Below are 22,504 nucleotides of genomic sequence, written 5' to 3' on the forward strand. Positions count from 1 at the left end.
TGACTATCTGTTACCTTCTGTTCTGAAAATGCCAAAGATCATGGCTGTAAGGGACAGTGTTTCAGATATTGTGCTCTGATCTAGCAAAAGAACTTCCAAAAGTTAATGTTTTCTCCTTCCATACAGATTTTTAATAGGCAGAACTCTTCTTTTGCTCCTAGAATCAGAGCTAGGACAGAGGCTGATGGGACAAACCAGTTCACTTTTCACATTATTACTCTTCTGAAGGCATAGATCAATTGCCCAGAGCTGTTTCTTCCTTTTCAGAGACAAATATATAATCTTATTAATGATAATGGTTTTTTGCCAACAGCATGATATTCTGTATTGTTCAGTTTAATAATCAGCATGAAACCTATTAACTGTGTGAGATATGGTGTTGGAAATCTGGGGTAAAATCTTTGGCACTTGGAAATATTAACTAACTTGTTTGCAGTACCACAATCTCCTGCAGTTAACATTCTGGCAATTACAAAGATACAAGCTCTTACAGATAAGCTTTCTGTTTTGTGCCATGCCTGCACTTTACCCTGTAGTCAAAAGCTCTGAAAGGTTGGAAGAGTTTATTTTTTCATGATTGTGAACACTTGGGTACCTTCTGCGTCTGAGTGAGTCTAGCAAAGACTAAATCAACAGAACATCTCTTCTCAAGCAGTGTTGATTAGGGGGGAAGTAAATCAATTACCCAACCACGGATTTTGCCTCAGTTGTGTTTTGACATTTTTATGTTGTGTTTTGTGTTTCTCCATTGCCATTTCAATTTTGGCTTGCAAGAATGTGCTATGAAGCTGCCTTTATCAGTGACTCTAAACATGTCTGCTTAGAGTCAGTTTTCCTTTCCTTGCATGTGCCTGTCTCAGTTGCTCAATTTTGCTGATGAAAGTTTGAAACTTCCCCTTCACAAGAGGTCAGCGAAGTTTGCAATTTGTCACTTCAAGACATCAGTTCCTATAGCAAATCTCTCATTAAATTTTCTTTGTGCATATCAGAGGTTGAGGTCATATGGCCCCAGGTTGTCTTGTCTCTGAGGGGAAAACTGGCGCTGGAGTATTTGATTGCTCTACCACAGCTGTGAATTTGAAGAAGTCAATCTTTTCTGGTTTGTACTCCCTCTAGGGCGTATTTCCTCCTCTACACAATTTAACAGTGATTGGCTGTTTTAATAGCTTTTGAATAAGTTTGTTCTGAAACGTGTTTCCCCCATTTCTCCTCCATACACAGTATGGAGTTTGCACTCTGAATGACTTACTGGTTTGTCTTGGTGCTTTCCATGCCCTCTGATCCCTCTAATCATCTTTTCAAGTATAGCAATAAGTAATTAGGGAACATCATTTACACTTTCCACTTCTGGTGCCATGAAAAGAATTGATGCTTATCGTGGTGCCTAGAAGTCCCTTCATGACTTTCCTGTTAAAACTGCTCTGCTATCTGCCAAGCCCTGAATCTCTCTGTAATTACTTTCCCAACGTTGTTCTGGTAGCCAGACTATCTGTAATCACCCTATGACAAGTTTCCTTCACATCCTTCCTGTAGACTTCCACTTGCTGGAGCCTGTTGCTTTAGATTCTTTTGCTTTTCAGAAACTAGGCAGTGAAGAGGACAATTTTCCACATCCATTTTAGCTATTCCCCCATTTACTGGTTTTCTATGCCAACATCAGAACTGCATCTTTCAGTGGAAGGCTATGGCTAGCACAATTTTTCATGAACTTTTCATTTCTTTGGCTAAAGTAGATGAGATTTTAGCAAGTGAAATCACCCTAGTCTTTTATTTCTGTTGGGTGGCATTGGATTCACTTTTTCTTCTCAAAGAAACCTGACCTTGATGTTTAATGGAAAGCGCATCTATGAATTCAATTTCCTAAATATCACTCACACAAACAGCAGTATATTCTCAAAACATTAACTTGTAATACTTTGTATATGTTTTAACAGACAATAAGAAATACAGTCCTGACTTGTATGACAACACTGTGCATATCTTCTTATTTTAGGTTGGCGTTGCTCAGAGCCTCCATGCCCACTCTGGCAGGGGCTGGGTGGGGGACTGAGGCTTGTGTGCTCACAGTGCAGTGGAATTTGCAGTCAGAGACAGTTCCATCCCCTGGGGAAAAACAGGCTGCAGTGAAGGAGAATAGGATTATGGTTTAGCTACAAGTCGCTCGTGCAAATCCACAGCGAAACTGGGGCTTCTAACTCTCATTGCTTAACAAGGGACTTGAGCACTTAAATCCTTCTAAGAGGCCAAGTGGGAGAGGAGTTGTTACAAAATAATTAGCAAATACTTTGGTCTGGAGACAAACAGGACTTGTCCTGCTTTTCCTATGCTTTCCAGTGTACCTTGATTTGCAGTAAACTCCTTCCCTTTAAGAACAAAGCCAATGTGGCTCTGGTTCTTATTAAACAACCCAATGTAGTTTGTTGTCTTTGCAAAATACATCCTGCAGCTTCTTGTATGGGGTCTTCCCTGCACATGCTTTCAAGGCAAGCAGTGCCTTAGAAACGTAGCTAACAGTGCAAGTCAGCTGAAGAGAAGAAAATTTGGAGAGAGGGGGAGATAGCCCTTAAGGGACAGGAGCATAACCTGTTCTTTTGCTTGAGGTGTGGAGCTCTAAGGACATGACAAATGGGTGCAAATGCCCTGGCAGCCAGAGAAGAAGACAAGCGAGCCAGGGACTCTTAGGAGAGAGAGGCACTATACCACTGGTGCTGGAGAGAGAAAATTCAGGCTAACAATCAGGAAGACATTTTGGTGAAAGTGCACTGAGTGGTGAATGCAAGCATCAGACCAAAGGAGCAGACACTTCAGTTGGAGAGACGTGATCCCCCTCACCACTACCACCACAGCTTGCAATAGGAAGAGGGTGTATCAAAGCCCACAGCTGGAGCTGCTGCTGCCTTGCTGTGTTGTTGTGAACAACCACTGTGGTGTTCTCACAGCAAGGTTCCAGGTAACTGAAGGCACCCTTGAGGACCAGGTTCTGTTGGCCCAAGACTTCCTGGAGCAATCAAAACTTTTGTCAGCCTCATCCTGATGAGGAGGTCGATAACAGATATCAAACATAAGATCCCCTTGGTGATGACCCCTCTAATCTTGATTCAAAGGCATTTTAGACTTTTTGTGGCCTCAGCTCACCTCCATAGACCCAAATTTCTCTGTCACATACAGTGCATCTCTATCTCCTCTTCTTCCCTTCCTATCTTTCTGAAAGTTTGTAGCCATCCACTCTGATCTTACAGTCGTGCAAGTTTTCCCACCAAGTTTCTGCGATTCCTTTGATGACATAACTCTCAGACCAGATGTGGAGCTCCAGTTCCTCCTGTTTGTGTGTTGGTATACATGCATTTGAAGTAGCTGGACTTTAAGGTTCTTGCCTTTGGAGAGGGTACAAAAAAAATCATGAACAAAGGGTACAAAAAATCATGAACAATGAAAGAGTCAATGGCCTGCTGAGACACTAGGTGCAGGTTTTCCTTATCTTCTGTAATTGCAACATAAAGCATCAATTTCTACCCATAATTTTTTCCTCATCTGGTCACAGTAGAGTATTGGAGAGATGGTCAGGGTCTTCTGTGCTAGTCCATAATTGTTCTAAATGCATATACAAAGATCTATTCCTGCTGGTGTTGGCAGGCCTTATAACTGTGTGGCTGGGATGTCAAAAAGAGAGCAGCTCTCTCTGGCCGAATAGACAGGAGCTGAACTACTACTGCCTTCCATTCCTGTGCAAATCCACGCAGTGCAAGTGCTCCTGTGAAGTGTATTTGACTGAACAGGTTGCATTGTCTTTCTATCCTAGTATTAAAAAAAGAATAATAATTTCATAGTATTAAAAAAAAAAAAGTACCATGACATTTGTCGCTAAGCAGAGAGGCAAACTATTTGTGTTTCTAATAGGAGCCACTGGGAAAAAGAGATATTTGGGGGGAAAAGTCAGCCAGAGGGAATAGGTTGATGAAAGCGATAAGTTCTAAGAGGGTTTTATTTCTTTGCTGCTTTGTAGTTCCTGTGGGTAAGCAAGTAAGCCTGACAGTTCAAACTACATTTTCCTCAATATCTCAAAATTCATTCAGCTTCCCATGTTACTAATTATTTTTCCATCTGAGAATCAGCTATTTTGTTTCAGGCTACAGCACGGAAAAAAAGATGCAGCTTTATTACCAGGGTAAAAAAAAAAAAAAAAAACAAAAAACAAAAAAACCCCAAATCTGCATCCCTGATAACATGCAGCCTTTTGTAAATAATAGTATCAGTTCCTCTGGTTTTTAGTGGTTACAGTAGGCTCTTAGCACCTACGAGGTGGAGAAAGGCAGTAAATCCTTTCTTTCCCCTCTTGAATGAATAAGCTCTGTTATTTAAAAACTTATTGATTTCTGTAATGCTAAATATATAATACATTCAGGACATTTTAATGAGTACAGAATCAGTAGGCTGGTGTTGAGAACTGTGGAAACGATGAGCGTTAATTTAACTTCTTTTTTAGAAAGCATCATACAGGCATTAATTAAGTCTCTAATTAGGCATCCTGTTACATTGTGCTTTAGAGATGTTAAAGCCCTGGCAAACATACTCTGTCAAATCAATGGAATTCTTTGCATTGATTTCCGTGGGATTTGGACAAGTCAAAAAGGAGTCGATTAGATTTTTTATGGTTGTAACAAAGAATTAAACTGCAGATATCTGACCTACCCCCATCTTTTCTTTTTGTTTGAGTCTTTGATGGTCAAAGAATGAACTCTGAGAAAAGAAAGGCTAGAGTAAATATATGATGTTCAGAACAATAGCTTAATGTTTTAGTTGATCTGTGAAGTTCCGTCGTCATTAAGTGAATAAGAAATTTAAGTGGATAATTCATAAAATGGATATTACTCAAGTAGCCATAGGTAAGTGTTTTGGATTCGTGGTTTAATAGCAAAGGTGAGGGACCAGAATTAAGATGGTCTAAAGACAGGCCTTCCTAAAGACAAAAGTAACATGCAACTTGCAAACAGTAACTTGAGAAATTATTTATAGATATAATTTATAACCAACCTTCAGAAATGCAACCTTGCAATAATGAAATGGGATTATTCATAGAGCAAAAGCTATACAGTAAGGTCAAAGCTGAAATATGAAAACAATATATTCTGTAGTTTTACAAGGTCCTGGAACACCCTAAAATATAAATTCACTAACCTCTAACTGGCCTATCTGTGGAGCTGCCACTTTCACTGCCTTTTTCCTAGAAGACTTTTCTAGTCCTGTTAAGAGATGGATGCTGTAAGAGCTGGGCACAGGGGTGCTCAGTACCACTTGTGGGGGTTATTCCTCAGGATTTTCACAGACATCCCAGAAGACATTCATGCTTTGCAGATGTTAGTGAAGACTTGTGATTATTGTATCATAAACCTGGAGGCCTGGGCTAGTAAATTTTTTAATGAGAATTTTCAATAATTTGTGGAAGTTGGGCCAATGTTCTGAGGAGTGTTTTTTGTATCTCATATCCCTATTATCAATTAGAAGATTTGATGGTTAATTTGAGGGAAAGACAATTGTAAAACATGACAGAAATTGTTTTGTCACCTATATCAAGCGTACTATTTTCCTTTTCACATATATTTTCAAAAGTCTATTCATATAATCACAAAAAAAGTTAAATCAAACTTTCACCTTATAATGTATTTTTGTAAGAGGTTTAATGTTCTTCTCTGCTTCATTAGATAAATTAAGCAGTTTTGGAAAATAGTTAACTACATCAGGAAATGTAAAAAACAATTTTCTTCCGTTCTTTCAGAGGGCAGAAGCCATTTTAAAGTCAATTATGCTGAAGGTCTAACAATTTAGTCCACAATCTGAAGCTTCTGAGATGTGGAGTGTGGAACTGACAGCAGAAGATCATCACTGATCCATCATTGAATTGTTTGATGCACCAAGTGTCCCACTTCAATCAAAAGAAACAAGAGAGCCTCATAAAATGTTCTCTTGTAGGTAAGCTAATTTATCTAATTCTTTTTATAATCTGAGAGTAAGAGACAACGAAAAATCCAATCATGTAAAAGTTGAACAGAGATCAGGTTCTGTTATTTCATTTGTACATAAAGGTAGGTGGTGGTTTTGCTTGTTTAACTGTGATTGATCTACTTTCATATTACAATAAATTATTGTAATGTGATCAAGAATATCAGTTGACAACTTTGTCTTGTCCCTTGTCCGCTTTTGTGTCCAGAGTTTTATTGTGGCAAGTTAATAGCAGGGGATGATCTGATCACAGATGTTTCTGTGATCAGGCCACATTTGCATGGAATTGGCAGTTTTGATGCTGAGCTGCCTCCTCACCTTCCATCCATGTTAGCTGGCTTTGGAAAACGATTCCTTATGGTTCTGTGCAGGTAGCAAAAAGAATAATTTTTGTAAGTGTTCTTTGGTCCCTTTCAGCAGAGAAAGACCAATCAAGAATAATTTTGACATAGGAGATGTTACTCCTTATTAGTTTCTTCTTACTTTTTTCTGAGCCTGGCCTGGCTTGAGGGATAGGCCAAGATACTTGGCGTACCCTCAGAAACTTCCTTTGCTTAGACATTTAGCATCTTACTGTAATTAAATTATGTTCTTGCTTTTTCAAGCAGCTTAAACTGCATAGATAGAGCAGCCACTGGGAATTTAAATGCCAAAGTACATTAAAGAGAAGGGTGCCTGCAGTTCGCTGGATGGTTCTGCATGGTCTGTGTACTGAGGCTGGGGCAGGGGCAGACATGACCAGTTCAGTGAAAGTAGATCACTGGAATATTTCCAAACAAGGCCTTCTAACAAGATTCTGTGGTAATAGATTATGAAGGGAATACCTGAAGAAGTAAGATTTTCTCCCCATTTTCTATTTCCATGAGATAGGTGAAAAGCGGGGAGAGCAAACCTAAAGCCAAATACCGTTACTTTATGCACTTAATTGAAACTGCTGCCAACATCAGCTGATGGAAAGAAGATTTGAATCTGTCTCACAGTAACTCTTCACTTCCATTGCATTAAAAATATAATATGAATTTATGATTTTTTTTTAAATAATTTAAAAAGGAAACAGTCCTTTAGCTGCTTACATAGTGATTTAGATAAGCATTGCACTGGGTTTTCTCAGATATTTGGAATGTTTAATGAATTTCTGAGACATTTCATTTTCTTTGTAAGTGCCAATTATCAATCTAGAGTAATGGAAGATGGTTTAACATGAACTGTCAAGGAAGTTTATAAAATTAACATGTCAACACTGTACTCTTCCTGCACAGCTGGAGAAAGATTACAAGAAAACGATATTGTCATTTAATTAAACAGTGTGTGCGTTAATATTTTGCTATTACTCATTACTTTTTCTTCATACTGACAAGTACTAGCTGTCATTTTATGGTGCCATTAGTTTGTTGTGCTCAGTGATGGACAGTTCCTTAGAAGCCCTGAAAACTTCAGGTATTAAATTAGAAGGGGGAGGGGGGGCTGTGTGCAGTAGAAGTGGTGATTTTTCTCCCCCTCTTAATGTGATGCTAAACAAGATTTCAGTCACAGTTGACTGTGCAAATATTTAAGATGTGATTTCCTGTTCTCACTTTTTCAGCCTTCAGTGGAAGTAGTACCAACACCCTAAACTAACATTTTTTTGAGGCATAGGCTCAAGTTGCCTGTATATTCAGGGTTCCCACATTCTCTCCAATCATTAAGGTTTTGTATTTAAATTTATATCTGAAAGCACAAACTTCTGCCACTCAAAACTCTGTTAGCTCAGTAAGCTAGCAGAGCTAGCTGAGATGCCCATGCTCATTTGAATCACATGGCACTGCCTGTGGGAACAACATGAGCTCTCCTGGAGTAACACCAAGAGCAGATGTAAAAGACCTTGCTGTAGACTAAGGATGCCAGTAATACCTGACCAACAGTCCAGATGGATAGAGAGACTAGGCTCAGATTAAGTCACCAATGCTACTCCCAATTTCCACTACTACAGAAAAACTCCTTTGAACCACATTTTATATTCTAGGTCAAGAAAACAAATGTTTCTTTCCAGTAGTGTTGATAGGTCTTTGGCAATGCTAATTGACAAGCATTCTGTTTTCCCTGTGGTAACAATAGATTTGCTCTAGACTTTTTAGGAACATTTTTGGTTTTTCTTGTGGCTACCCTCAATTATTCTTTTTTTATTTTGAGGTTTATGTTAAAATAAACCCTGTTCCCTTCAAGATACTCTAAGGGCTGGTGGAAATGCTCTGTGTGGTGCTTCTATTCTCCATTAGACTCTAAATGAATAAATAAGTACAGTCCATGATTTTGCTTTTTCAAGTAGTCTCACTCCTGCAAGCGGCTTACTTAAATTTACAACTTGGCAGTTTCATGTCTGTCAAATTCTGGTCATTGTGAAAATGTATTTTTGTAATGTGTCTCTCTTTGAGGAGGTGGGCATCTTCCTAACTGTCTCATAAGGAATTGTGAAACTTCTCATATGATAAAAACAAGCAGTCTGAAATGGGCACAGTGCTGGAAACTAGAAAGCTGTAAAAAGATAGTACATGGCAGACCCTCCTTTAAGAATTTACAGACTGAAGAACAAAACAGAAGTGTGTACACAACTCAAGGAGGATTTAATGCCATCCAGAATAAACCAGCATGACAAAAGATTGGAAGTGGCTCAAGAAAGGGTGGTCAAGCCCTGGAACAGGCTGCCCAGGGAAGTGGTTGAGTCACCATCCCTGGAGGTATTTAAAAGACCTGTAGATGTGGCACTTAGGGACATGGCTTAGTGGTGGACTTGGTGGTGTTAGTAGGTTAATAGTTAGAATCGATGATCTCAAGGTCTTTTCCAACCTAAGCGATTCTGTTTCTATGATGACCATTTCTTTATTGGAGTCTTGAAGAACTGAGCCCTGGGCAAAGCTTTGGATCTGAGTGAGGTCCTTGAGCACACACAGCTGTGAGAACTCTTTAAAAAGTTTTCCAGAATCACAGAAATCATGGTCTTGTTTTTGGGCAATGTGGATTGCTTGATTAAGGAGCATCCCTCTTTATTGAAAGAAAAGAAATTTCACTGGGAACTGTGCATGGCTGACGGCTCTATAAATCAGACCACATGCACCTCCGGAAACCTAGAGACGGGTGTACATGACAGTTCCCATTACTAGAAGGCCATTCACATCTGGCAGAATTCAGCCTTCTATTTTTTGTTAATTTTGCATATGCAAGCAAGAAGAAAGTGATCTGTTCTTGCTACATACTCAATATAACTATCAATACAGGTACATAGCAATAAGTAGTAGAAGTACTAGAATCATAAGATAACTTTGGGTTGGAAGGAAACTCAGGAGTTCTTCTAGTCCAACCTCCTGCTTAAAGCAGGGTCAGTTATGAGATTAATATACTTCCAAGTTTTGGGGATTTTTTCAGTTCCCAGCAGATCACAGGTTAATTCCAGCAAAGTGGTAATTTCACCAAGTGTCAGTCATATCTTTAGAAATTCAGGTATTATCATTTTTATATGCTTTTAATTCATGGGTTAACTATGGGAGCTCAGTAATGTACAGTGACAATTCTGTAGTCCTTTAAAATGTTACACTCATTATTATACCACCTTCTAACTTTCCTCATAGTTCTAACAAGTGCTAGAAATACTATTGTTATGATAAGTTATGGATCCCCAATGGAGACATTTAATTTCATGGTATGTTAAAGGCTATAACAGCCTATTAAAATGGGGTGGGGGGGGAATTTTACTTAAAAAAAATAAAAAAGCAGCAGAATGAAATGCTCAGTGGCATTTCTCCAAGACAGCCATTTATCAAAATCCAAATCTTAGAGATAAGATTTTTTTGAAGTAATACGTTCTTCGGGGGCTTACAATGAGAATGGCGTGTCCATCCTTTTTAGCAAACATTGACTACCACTTCTAATTCAGAAGAGATATCAGTGGCAGCTGAAGGGAGACTAAGCTAATACTGAAGCTGGTATATGATTTTCCTTTCATTATTCTTACTAAAATAGCCAAGGAATTAGGACAATTAATGATTCTTGCTCATGTGTGTGATTATAATATCAGTGCACCAACCAGTAAAGGCTTGTGCAGTGCTTAACTTCGCTCACATAAATAGTCCCTTTGGCTTAAGAACAATGATAAGGCCCTAGTGTTTGTGCTGGCCTTTTGGAAGCTTTCAACATGCAGTTATCCCTGTGTGAACCTTAAACAGCACTCGTAGATTTGCCTGAGAATCTGAAAATAGGTCCCTGTGCCAACGGAAGTGGCAGAGCACAGCTGCATGCTTCTCAGCTTCAAAACCTTTGGGGTTTTTTTGCAGCTGTCTGTCGTAAGTACTTGCTTTGAAGAATGTAAATAACTAAAGATGAAAGGTGATTTTTGTATAAGGGAGAACAAGTAAATAGATGAAAATTTTGCTAAACTCACTGCTCTCTTTAGCTGTCCGAGTACCTGGTTTAGTGCCCACTGGAGCCATCAGGAACCTTTCCGTTGGCTTCAGCAGACACTGTGCAGATCCCTGGAACAGGAGCTGTAAGTGCAAATGAAGAATCCTACAGAACTACCAGAGCTGAAGGATTCAAAAATCTGGAGTAGTATTAAGTATTCATTTCTGCCTGGATGGTATCTTCTGGAATTAGACACAGAGGACATTAAAAAACAGGTTAAAATAAATAAAAAATAAATCAATAAAAAAAACCTCGCAGCCTGAAAATCACTAAAGTCCCTCCCTATCCCTTCCCCAGGAGTACAATTTTATTGTCCTTCATTAATAATATATCATAATAGCACCAAATATGGACTGAATGTTTTACAGTCTGGAGCAACATAGAATCCACAATTTAAAAATGTCAGATAAAATTATAAACTGGTGAAGGGGAGAGCTGGAGAAAGCAAAGAGGTGAAATTTGCAGGTGGTGATCAGATAATGTTGTCACCTCAATTTTTTTAGTACCTCCATGATGTCCTGGAGGTACTACAGTGGGAAAACACAGTTAATAATGGTTTCATGAGCCAAAGGAAATGTGAAGATGGGGGTGTGGCAGCTGGCAGAAAATACTGAGCTAATGGGAAAAAAAAGACTTTGGTCACCATCATTCCATGGTAACAGTAAAAGACTTGAATATGAAGGCAAGCGGCCTCAATTTGGAACAACTCAGAGAGCAAATCAAAGTTTCAGTAGTTAAGGTGAGAAATAATTTGTGACTTTATCAGTGAAGGAGCTGTATGTATAGAGAGAATGTGGGGCTATGAATTGGAGGCAGAATGATTTAGTACAGCAGGATTCTTTTGAGAGTATAATGAGCTTCTGCCCCTAAATTAAAACTTTTCTTTAAAGATTTTTGAATCCAAAAATAACTATCAGGGGAGTTTCACAGAAGCATTAATTACTTTCATTCCTAAATCTGACGGTGATCCAAATTCATGTTCCAACTACCATCCTTTTTCCTTTATAAATTAAGGTTGCAGAGCTAAATTATTGGCTTCAAGGACTGCAAAGGCAATTTTCTACATCATATCTCATTCCCAACTTGAATGTTATATGTAGATTATGCACAAACAATGCTGAAAACCTTTATAGCAGTATCTCTTGAGCCAGTAGACTCTTTGTCTACTAAACAGAATTTCCTGATAACAGTGTGAAATTGTGTGACTGTCTACAGTGGGATTATCTCTTTTCTAACCCTCCAGTGCTCTGTCTTTGGCCCATATTTGACCATTTTTCTCCTTTTCTATAACCCTACAAGTACTATGATTTTATGAGTGGTATTTCCTCGTGGTCCTTAATTATCCTCTTTCTGGTGGCTTTGTGAAGTGTTCTTGTTCAATAACATACAAGACGTGTCTTTCAAACTTATCTTCTGTTTCAGTTATCACTAACTTGGATTGGTTTTTTGTTGGGTTGGGAAAAAACGTTGGTTGCCTGTGGGGATTTTGTTCAAATAAAACAGGGAATTGGTATTGCCATAATTCAAGACACACTCTGTCCACTGGTTGAAATAGAGTATTTTTTTTTCAGACCAAAATTAGTGCTTGTACCTGGGGACAGCTGAAGTTGCTCCTGCCTCATGTAAGGTCTAAAACACCCTATGCTTATCTCTGTCACAAGATTTCAGTATAGAGGTCCATCTAGCTTCCACTTGTTTCTTTGACATCCTAAATGCTACTCTCCATTCAAGTGTAGCAACAAGGAAGCCATAAAGAATAACAACTGGATGTGAAGGATGGGAGACAGGAATACATTCTGCTGTGGTTAAATAGTGAATGTGCATCTCCCTGCTTTTTGCTGGGACCTCTGGACTGGTGCAATGGTTGCAGGTCACCTGAGCACCATGCTGGCCACCTGCACCTCAGCTGGGCGTGTGTCTTCTGGCAGTGACTCCATTGAAACCAGTATCTGAATGAAGTATGCTATATGGGCAAAACCTTTTTTTTTTTTTTTCCTGTGTAATTGCAATTTACTCCCTTTCTTCTGTTAGATTTTGCTGATGTACAACTGTAATTAAAATATCACAGACCTAAAAATCCTGTGAACAAACAGTAGCAGCTTCTTGGGACTACTTAGCTTGGCACAGCCCTGAATGGGCTGGTTTTGCAGGTCTAGTTCTGAGAAATTACTAGAAATTCTCTTTCTAGAAACTGAGGTTTGGATTTAGCTGAGTTTCAGATGAGCATAGACATCAAAGTAGGTGTTGTCGTTTGTTGCTTTTTATGATATGAGAGGGATTTTAAAGCCCTCAGTGCCTTGGTCTACATGCGTGCATGTCAGTATATATCCTTGCAGTCACCATCCTCCTTGTTTTCACACGGAGTGATAGAGAGTGGTGCTTTGTTCTTTTTCTTTGGTTGTATCATCAGTTTGGAATAGATGTCAGATTTTTTCAGTTTTCTGGTTGATGCTGGAACAAAAGTCAAACTTGACAGGTTCCTGCCCAGCCCTGCTCCCCAGCCCTGCCCCCAACCCACCCACCCCACCCACCCCCCCGCGACTGCTGGCACTGTCTGAAGGCTGTATCTTTGTTTTCCTACAAATACAGTAGCACAAAAGTTAATGTTACTGGTGACCTCCTGGTATAGCGTCATTCTCCCAGAAAGGTATGCTTAAAAATAAGGCTCTGAAAAAAATATCCTCTAATTCTACAACTGCCATATTTTGAAACTTCTGAAGATATTTTGCAATCCAGAGGTACTGACATCCTACTTCAGTAGTTAACTTCCATTAAAATAACTGGATCCTGGAATAACTTGAAAATGCGGGCTACATTTTTCAGTAGATATTTTTAGGTAATACAATGAAGTTAAGGGGTTAACAGTAAACATAACTTGTATCTTTCACCATTTTCTCACTCTTTGGTCTTGTATTGACTTATTTAAACATCTAATAATTAAGGTTTAAGAAAAATGCACATAAGTTTCATTGTAATCTGGGCCCACCCTGGAGGGCCCCTCATAACTGAGACACCTGAATGGTATAACAGCTTAGCATAATAAAGCTGAGACACGCACATCACAGGCACTTGACTCAAGGCAATGAGAATGTATGGAACTAGCAGGATGAAATCTTTCTTGTTTCCATGCAAATTTTTTCCCAGTCCAATGTTCTTAGCAAGGGAATTCGGCAGCAGCCTTGTTCCCAAATTGTGCATGAGCCCCCAAGCTCTTCTGGCCACCGAATTCTGATTTTCCTTGTTTTTAACTAACTCATCACCCTCTCTGGCATTTGTTTGCTTTGAAACACGTAGATGGGATGGCAGAGCAGCTTACTGCAGTATTTGTACTTATTATTTGGGAACCAATGAGAAGAAGAAATAACCTGGGATCTTTTGCAAGGGAATAGGGAAAGGCTTGTTTACCAGATCTCACGTTTCTGGCAAACAGCTGGCTGTAGTTTTAATAATGAGCTGCCCATAATTGGAATGTATTTAATCCAAGTTAACACACATGCACTAAACTTGCTAATTGGGAATTTCTTTTTATAATAAGCACATTACTCTTGCCTTTTCAAGTAATGTTAACATGCTGATACAGCAGAGAGAGTGCACCTCGCTACATGAATGCAGCTAGCAGGCCCCAGTGCATGGTAATTTTGGATGAAAACATATGGTAAGAGTAATGGCTGAAGTCTGTAGACAGCTTGCCTAAATTACAGTGCATCCATTGAAACCAGGACACATGCTAAGCTGCTGAAAGGAAAGAGATGTCATTAAAAAATGATTCATATACCTTTGCCTTAATGAGAGCTCACACTTGAGGATTGCCAATTGCCTGATCAATAGCTTCACCGCTGCACAAGGCAAAATTCTCTGTACAAGGTGAAATATTTCCATTACAGCAGTGTGGGACTTCAGCATATACACCTTTGCCTTAAAGGAATTTGAAAAGAATATATTTTTTTTTATATTTCTGAAACCTGCCTATATTTGAATCTAGTAAATAAACAATCATGCACTGCCATATGGAGCAATTTCATAACAGCACATGGTGAGGTTCTAATGAGTTTTACCATACTGTGCCTGACAGGTGAATTTTCAGCTTTGATTACAGGAGGCCAAAAATAATTCATCCAGGCCAATAAAATTTGATTTAGATAGGACTCGATTATTTTTGCTATCGGCCATTAAGAACTGTTCTATCCTCATTTTCATTTTCAGGCACATAGCCTGGCAACAAGCAATAATGGATATTTATTGGGCTACCAAATCCACAGAGACTTGTTTACTTATACGAGTACCGCAATCATCAATATTCTGTAGTCCACTGACTGCTATCTTTAAAAGGTGTCATGTTTAGGAGTTGTTTTCAAGCTCAACTCTTAAACTTTAGAAAAGTACTTTGAAGATATTATTAGTAATGCAGTGCCTAGAGACCCCATTATGCCAGCCGGAGTACAAACAGATTAAGAGACAGACCTGACACAGAAAATGTGCAGATAGTCTTTTGTGCTTGTTGGTGAGCCCGACCAGCTCCAAAGCAGAGAAAGCCAGTCTCAGTCCTGCTGCAGGCTGGTGCCCCTCCATCGAATTAATGGCAGCGTGAGCTCTGTTAACGAGACATATAGTGCTATTGAAGTATTATATCGTGAAGCAATATAGATGTTGCTATGCTCAAGTGGAGCTGAGTTCTATCTACCACAACACTGCATATCTTGGAACAGACAAAAGCAGGTCTGACAGAGGGAGGCTTAGAAACCTTGTGTTAAGCCTGTGTCATAAGCTGCTGCTACCTTGGACCGCACCCTCGCCTCTTGTAATTGAATAACGGCCTTGGGCCCTGAAGGCCAAGTTATACGACTGAGGCAAAGCCACAGAGTTCATTTTAATGAAACAAACAAATATTGTTTCACTCCGCTTTCCACCACATGAAGATGTACGTGTTAGTATAGTGTTTCAGATAGCCCAGTTTCTCTGATTTTCCAGCAATCTAGGGCATTGAATTATTCACGGAAGGCAAGTGCAAAGGGAGGTGTGTGCTGCCTAGACCTCCTGCAGCTGCAAGATTAAGGAACTGTGTTGTAGCTCTTGCCTTAAAATTTGTAATAGTCTCTTCCTTGGTGCTCCCTAAAATACCTTCGTGGTCGTGGGAGGCTGGTGGGTCTCAAGCTTCTAAGATTTCACCTTAGTACTAACTACTGATTTTTAGATATCTTAGGTGAAAAGGCATACTGGATGTCACCTTGATCTCTGAGGCCCTTTATTCCCATTGCTTTGTTCTTCACTGATCTCCTCCTCCTTCCTCTGATGTTCAACAGGTGAAAAATGAGCATTCATGACTTTTCACAAAACTGGCAAATAGGTAGGCATGCCATTGCTGCGTAGTGTGTGACATTTTATGCAAAGCTTTATCTCTGACCTTTTTTTCTTATCCTTGGTTCAATTTCTTTCTGCCCTGGGGTTTGAGACAATGAAAGTTAATTATGGCTCCTGTTAGGCCCTTTGGGGGGTTTGGCTCTTCATATGCATCTACACAAAAAAAGTGACCTCGAAGGTCCTTTTCCAACACGTGTCCCCTATCCAACTTCATCTCCTTTTTCTTCTTTTTCTTTCAGCAGAAATTTTAATTTTCTATTAACTGAGGGTCATGTAAGAATTCAGTTTGAATAACAACAATATCAAATGAAAATCTGTCTATTTATTATTTTTGAGGGAATAATAATCTTGGGAATTCTGCTCAAGAAATTCAGAATTCTTTGCCTAAAATTGGGATTACCTCTGAATCCCAAAGTGGAAGTCTAATTTGTAAATGTATTCCCAAAGATGCTGAGGTTCAGACAGATCTTTTAGGTCTCCTATTTAAAAATTAAGTAAAAGGGGCTTCCGATGGTTTCCAGAATTAATGAGAGAATGACTTGGGTATTCATTTGAAAGTAGCACCAGTGGCTTGCAAATACTTTTTCTTTGCATTCATGAGCTGTGTTGCAGTCTGGTGTCCTACTTAAGGATTAAAAACTTAGGATAAGCAAGGAGCTATGAAATTAAACCAGCATATAACTGAGCCAATCTTAGGTAGTATCTCTGAGGTAATTAAGAATGGAGCAACACAGTGATCAAATCAAGGTTGCAATTAAAACAGAATCAACAGATCAATGGGTTCGAATGAGCAAATCATCATATTAATATAGCAGGTAATCAACTAGAATTAAGAGGTTGGCACTGGAGGGAATTTCTGTTAGTTTGAGTGTTAAATTGCAGGGAGAGACAGGGAAGAACCCATTTTATTTCAGCCTGAGACTTGACAGCAGTGATCATTGACCTAAGAAAGAAGCACCCGCATGATCTTCCTGATCCTAACTTTATACCTAGGGTTTTCATCCAGTGTTTGTGACAGTTTGATTTGGGTTCATTTTTAGAAGGTGAGCTTATCAAAACTGTTTTATTCTAACTCATGGTTTTACAGATTTACTAGTTCTTATAGGTTATTGATCTCTAGAACACTAGAGAACCCACTTGTGGTTTTAACCATCATCTCTGTGCTCAAATTACATACCGTGGCAGCATTTGGACTGTCTGCTGTTAACCTCTATTGCTAAAGTACCTTGAAGTCCAGTTCTGAAGTAGAACTCATCAAACAAGAAGAGGTGGTCCCTTTTCTAAGGTCTTACAACTGAAATATAATGTAATAAAAAGTAGTCAGGAAATCTCAGGGAACATAGTAACTGGTTTAGGTATGTGAATACATAGAACTTAAAATCATAGGGTGATTCTGGTTTTCAGATCAGGCAACATCTAGTTTTGTTTTCAAAAATAATCTGTATCAATCAAGCACAGCCTAGATATGAAAATACAGCAAGAAATTTGTATTATGAACATACGCGGGCTTCAGGCACTAGTAAGAGATAGGTGGAGTCTGTGGTGCAGAGACTGAACTTGAGAAAACCAGTTGAGAAAACCAGACTAATTCATTTATGTGGATGTGCTAAAAAAATACGGTTTCATGAAGAGTCTCACTTATGAAATGTACAGTGTCGGTGGTGCTGTTCTACATGGCTCCTTCAGCATCTCATACAGTGCTGAAGCTTAGAGGCAACCTTTCCCTGCAAAGTGGCGTTTCTGCAGTCAGTTTAGCCCCTTCTTTTCCGCAGCTTTGGGAATGCCCATCTCTGAGATCTCCACCATCCTGTAAATTTAGTTAAAATACATTCCTAGTCTCAAAAGTTATTAGGGGCATACAGATAGTGCAGTAACACAAGGCTTGTCTCATTAGGTAAGAATAACAAGATCTTTTTACGTTTTGTTGGAATAAATTCACATCCTGATTGAAGTATGAATCTTCCCAGACTCAACTAGAATGTGGGCATTCTCTGCAATCCTTTTAAAATATTTTGCCAAACTGGTTAATTTCAAGATTGAATCACATCTTTTCACTGATACAAGCACAGGTTTTAAACACAGAGGTAACTCATATGTGCCTGTTTAGTATGATAAACTTGTTTTGCCTTTCCTGTGTTAATGGGGATGCCCTTTTGGAAAGATTGTAAAAATGATTATGTGAAAAAGAGATTGTTTAAAATTCAGCATGATCTGGGGAGCTGGGCTATGCTTCTTTAGTCAAAATGGATGCCTACAGATCTTGCCATCTTAATTCAGAGACCAGATGCAACACAGGTCAATTTAATTTCATTACTGTCAGAAGGTCTTCTGAAAAGATTATAATGTTTGCAAGCCACTGCTTGCCGCAAGGTGATGCCACATGAGAAGGGTTCACTGGGGACCACATGCTGGAGTGAAATTAATTAACCCATGTCAGCAATGGAGAGTTAAAAGCAGGCCCATAACTTCTTCGATTGCTCACCAAAGGCAACATAATAATCAGTTTAAATTTCTTATGCTGTTAAGAATCAACACGTAAAAAGTTAAATAAGTAGTTTTTTTAAAAAACTGGTGGACATTGTGACAAAAAGGAAAGACTGAAAAAGTAAAAGTAGGCATATTTTTATTTCCTCTCTTTATGGTAAGTGCTTACTAAGCTTAAGCTAACAGAAATGCAACTGCAGCACTGCATTGCCCATGATATCTAATTTTCAAACAGACATAAATACTACAGAACAACTTGTCATTTTAAAAGGGTAAACAGAAAAATCATATAAATTAAGTGACATTTAAGAAGTTCAGGGTTTATATCACAGCCACCAGGGAAATCAAAGACCTAAGGAAGAAATGTTTCTTTAGAGCATTGATGTAATCAGGCTTGGGAGAGAGGAGTTGTTTTTTTTTTTTCCTAAATGATTGTCCAAATAACCTAGAAGCATAACTTTGGACTCAGATTGTCACAAAGGATTAGCTGTTTCTTTTTAATTATGGACTCTGCATTTGGAATTCATTTTTAAGTGGATTGAAAATTAGTTCACTAAAGCAGTAAAAGGCTAAATGCAATCAAGTGGCTGTAAGAAATAAAAAACCCCACCGAGGCTCTGGGTTTTTGAAAACAGAAGAAATAATGGCACAGCAGCAAATATGATTTTGGGCCCTTACCAAAGTGTTTATAAAGGCATCAGAGCCTGCTTTGGAATAGCGGAACACTTTGATCACCTCCGTAGGTCCATCCAGAACATTTGCTGTAAGTTAAGACTGTCAAATGTTAATGAGTAGCTTTGAAAAAAGGCCCCCTCACCCTGGTGAAGGACCTTGAGGTGATGAGTTAGGCACCGTGGTGTTGTCTGCGACTAACTGGAAAATACGTTGACAGCAGAGTCGCATTTGAACTGTTCAAGGATGCTCAAGGCCAAGCGCTGCTTAGGCTGGGTGGGTTAGTTCAGGACAGGAGCAAAGGGAGTCTCCCGCTAAAATACAACTTTGAAAGGATGCATATAGCATAAGAGAGGTTCCCCTGAAGTGATTTGGGCGTTAGCTGCACCCCTGGTGAAATGCAGCCTGGGAAGGGAATGGCTCCCACCTGCTCCGCGGCAGTGGGGTAGATCCCGGCATGCAGTCAGGCTTTTTGGCTCACTGAGACTTGATCAGGCCCAAAGACCCCTGCCAAAGGCACACTCCTGTTCTGGGGCAGGGCAACAAAACCAAGCTCTTGCTGTAGCTGATCAAAGGCATCCCTCGGGCGTGTTAGTGACTGAGCAGCGCGGCATCTGGAGCCGGTACTGCCTTCATGGCTTGCTCCAAGTGCAGGCTGCAGCAGCTGCTGCTACATGGTATAAATGCTGTTTCCTTTTCAGTCTGCAGTCGGATGCTGCTGTATCAACAAGCAGATGATGAGAAGAGCAAGCGAGGGGAAAGGTCACCTCCCTTACTGTCACAGCACATCAAACAGCTAGCTGATATTTCTAACCCACAAGTGCAGGGATTCATCGTGCTTATCTCCGAACAGTGTTCTGCGCACCAGACAGCAGTTAGGGCCTGTCCTCGCTGCTAGCATTTATCATGTTAGAAGATGACCTTTGAAGGATCAAGTTACCAAACACTGCGCTGGCCGCAAGTTTTCCATATGTATAGCCGAGAGCTTGCTGGAATGCAGTGTTATGCCAACTTGCTTAGCCCAAATGGGACCAGAGCTTCACCTCAGTACAGACCATGACCCATTCTTTGTTGTATTATCCAATTAGCCAGAGTCATTAATTCGTCTCTTTAAGGTCTTGTTCTAACAGGAGACGGTCTTATTGCCAAGATAATCCCTAACATTTTACAAACGTAGCATTATAAACAGTTCTGATGAAAGGCAACCTCAAGGGGGTTGACTAATCCTCCCCCTATCCTAAGGCAGGATCAACAGGACATTTAAGCTTTTCATGAAAGAAATTTGTCTAACCCACCTTTAAAGAGAACCTAAAATTCTGGGGAAAGGGCTGGGTTATAACCCCTGTGCCTTATTCTGTCTTTCTCTACAGCTTTTTTTTTTTTGTGGTTGTTTGTGGGTTTGGGGTTTGGTTTGGTTTTGTTTGTTGGTTTTGGGGGGTTTTTTGGGGGGGAGGGGGGGTGGATGTGCAGGGAGTGTTGATTCGTTTTATCCACCAAATGTTTGCTTGCAGATAGTAGAAAGAATATATTTATCCATTGCATATAAATAAGTTATTCCTGTGTCTTAATAAAAGATTAGCCAGTGGCTTAGAGTCCATTAATGAATAAGCTGAGGCAATCTCTAGTAACTTCCACTGATGTGTTGAGCTGTCCATATACATACCATTCTGATGTATCTTGTACATAGAACAGCTGATTGTTCACTTAGAAATCAAGTCACACCCACATTAAATGGAATAAGTGTTCAAACAGAAAAAAAATCTTTAACTTAAAGTCTCTCCATTCAAACTTGTTTTTCATGATTTTTTTTAATAGAAGCTAAAAATTGTGCCGCTTTTGTAGACTGCTGTCTGAAAAATAGACTACACTCACTTTTCTCGAAGGCATTTTACACACAGATTTTGTGCAACAACTATATTATGATGTTTGGGAAGCAGAGCTATGATCTTTCCTGGTCCTTGTTTGCTTTTTATCAGTGACGTCTCTGACCTAGAAGATTTGTAGCGCTCTCATATACAAAATTATTAGGATGTCAGCAGAGAAAGTGCGAGCTTTTTCTGTCCTGAAGGGTTTCATAAAATGTTATGCAACTGTCTGTTACAGATGGAGTTGGTAACACTGCTTACTCTTAAGGTAGTCCAGCATTTGGCATTTTCACTTGCCAGATTTTAATTATTCAAACTAAAACTTTTTATGCAAATATTTGCTTCAGGCTAAATGTTTCAGAGAACTTTCAGGAAAAATAGTTCAGCTGCATCCAAGAGTACAGAGATCTGAGGAAAGGAAGAGATTAGCTTTTCCTCATGATAAACAAAATATTTCAATGATTTAATTAGAAAGGTTTTTTTGCTCTTTGTTTAAAAATCGGCAGAGAGATTTGTTCTAACATCAGAGATCTTCTCCAGCTCCTTGAAAATCCAAGCCTGGAGTTTCTGAAAAATCTCAACCTGACCGTGCTCAGTGGCCGTGCATTGGAATAGAGTCCGTGAGTTCTCCCGGGAGCTTCTGCCATCGGCCTTGGAGGGACCAAGGTCACGGCCATCTAACAAACCGGGTTCATTTGCAAGAACAGCCAAAGGAAATCGTAGTAATTACATACACTTTCTGTCCTGTAGATATCCAGCCCAGAATTGCTCTTTCTTTATTGCTGCCTACCAATAATCTGGTGGGAGTGGGCACTCAGGTTTATGCAGCATCTCTCAGCAGAGGGGAGGGGAGATGGCTATTGCCGGGCATCCAGGTGGCTCCGAGCTGTGTGTGTTTGCTTGGGTTTGTTCTGGGTCTTCGACTGGGATGCATGAGTCATACCTTACAAATCAGCAGCTGAATTTATGTATTTTAATGTAGATATAAATATATGAAAATAAAAAGTTAAAGTTGCTTCAGATATGTTTATATTTGGCTGTTACACCTCTGACAACCTGACCAACACTCTGCAAGAAATGGGCAACGGCAGCTTTAGTTAGGACAAAGTCTGTTGGCAATAACTTGCAGAGGGGTCTGGTGAGGACAGAGCAGGGATATGGGCAAGTGCTTGCAATGGTCTCAAGCTTAACCATGCTCATCTGGTTATTCTAATGTTCACTTGAAAATAAAACAAAAGCTCTCTGGATTGAGTCCAGAAATTGTCTGTGTTGAGCATCACCAGACTGTAGGGACTGTGCAGGACTTACCCTGGCAGCTGGAAAAAGCAAATGCAGAGACAATTATGGTGTTAAGCACTGAACCAGAGAACAGGGAGACAGTGAAACCCTCTCTGCTTTAAGCACTTGATCCCTTGTGATGATAACAGTCTGGTTATTGTTGCCAGACATCTCATCACAGCCAGTGGTAGAAGTCTGTGCTATGTGCTCAGGTCTCTGAGACTCCAGCTTGAGGAGTCTTTCTCGCTTGATAGAATTTTGTGATAAGTTGTTTCATGAAATTTAAGACTGTTTTGTCATTATGAATACATACACAAACAGCCTCGCTCGGGTTTGAAAAGGAACCAGCTACCTAGCATCTCCAAAGTTTTATGCTGGACTGTGCAACCTTAATAACCTTCTGAATTATTAATTTTTCA

Source organism: Falco rusticolus, chromosome 4, assembly GCF_015220075.1.
Source record: "Falco rusticolus isolate bFalRus1 chromosome 4, bFalRus1.pri, whole genome shotgun sequence".
NCBI lineage: Eukaryota > Metazoa > Chordata > Aves > Falconiformes > Falconidae > Falco > Falco rusticolus.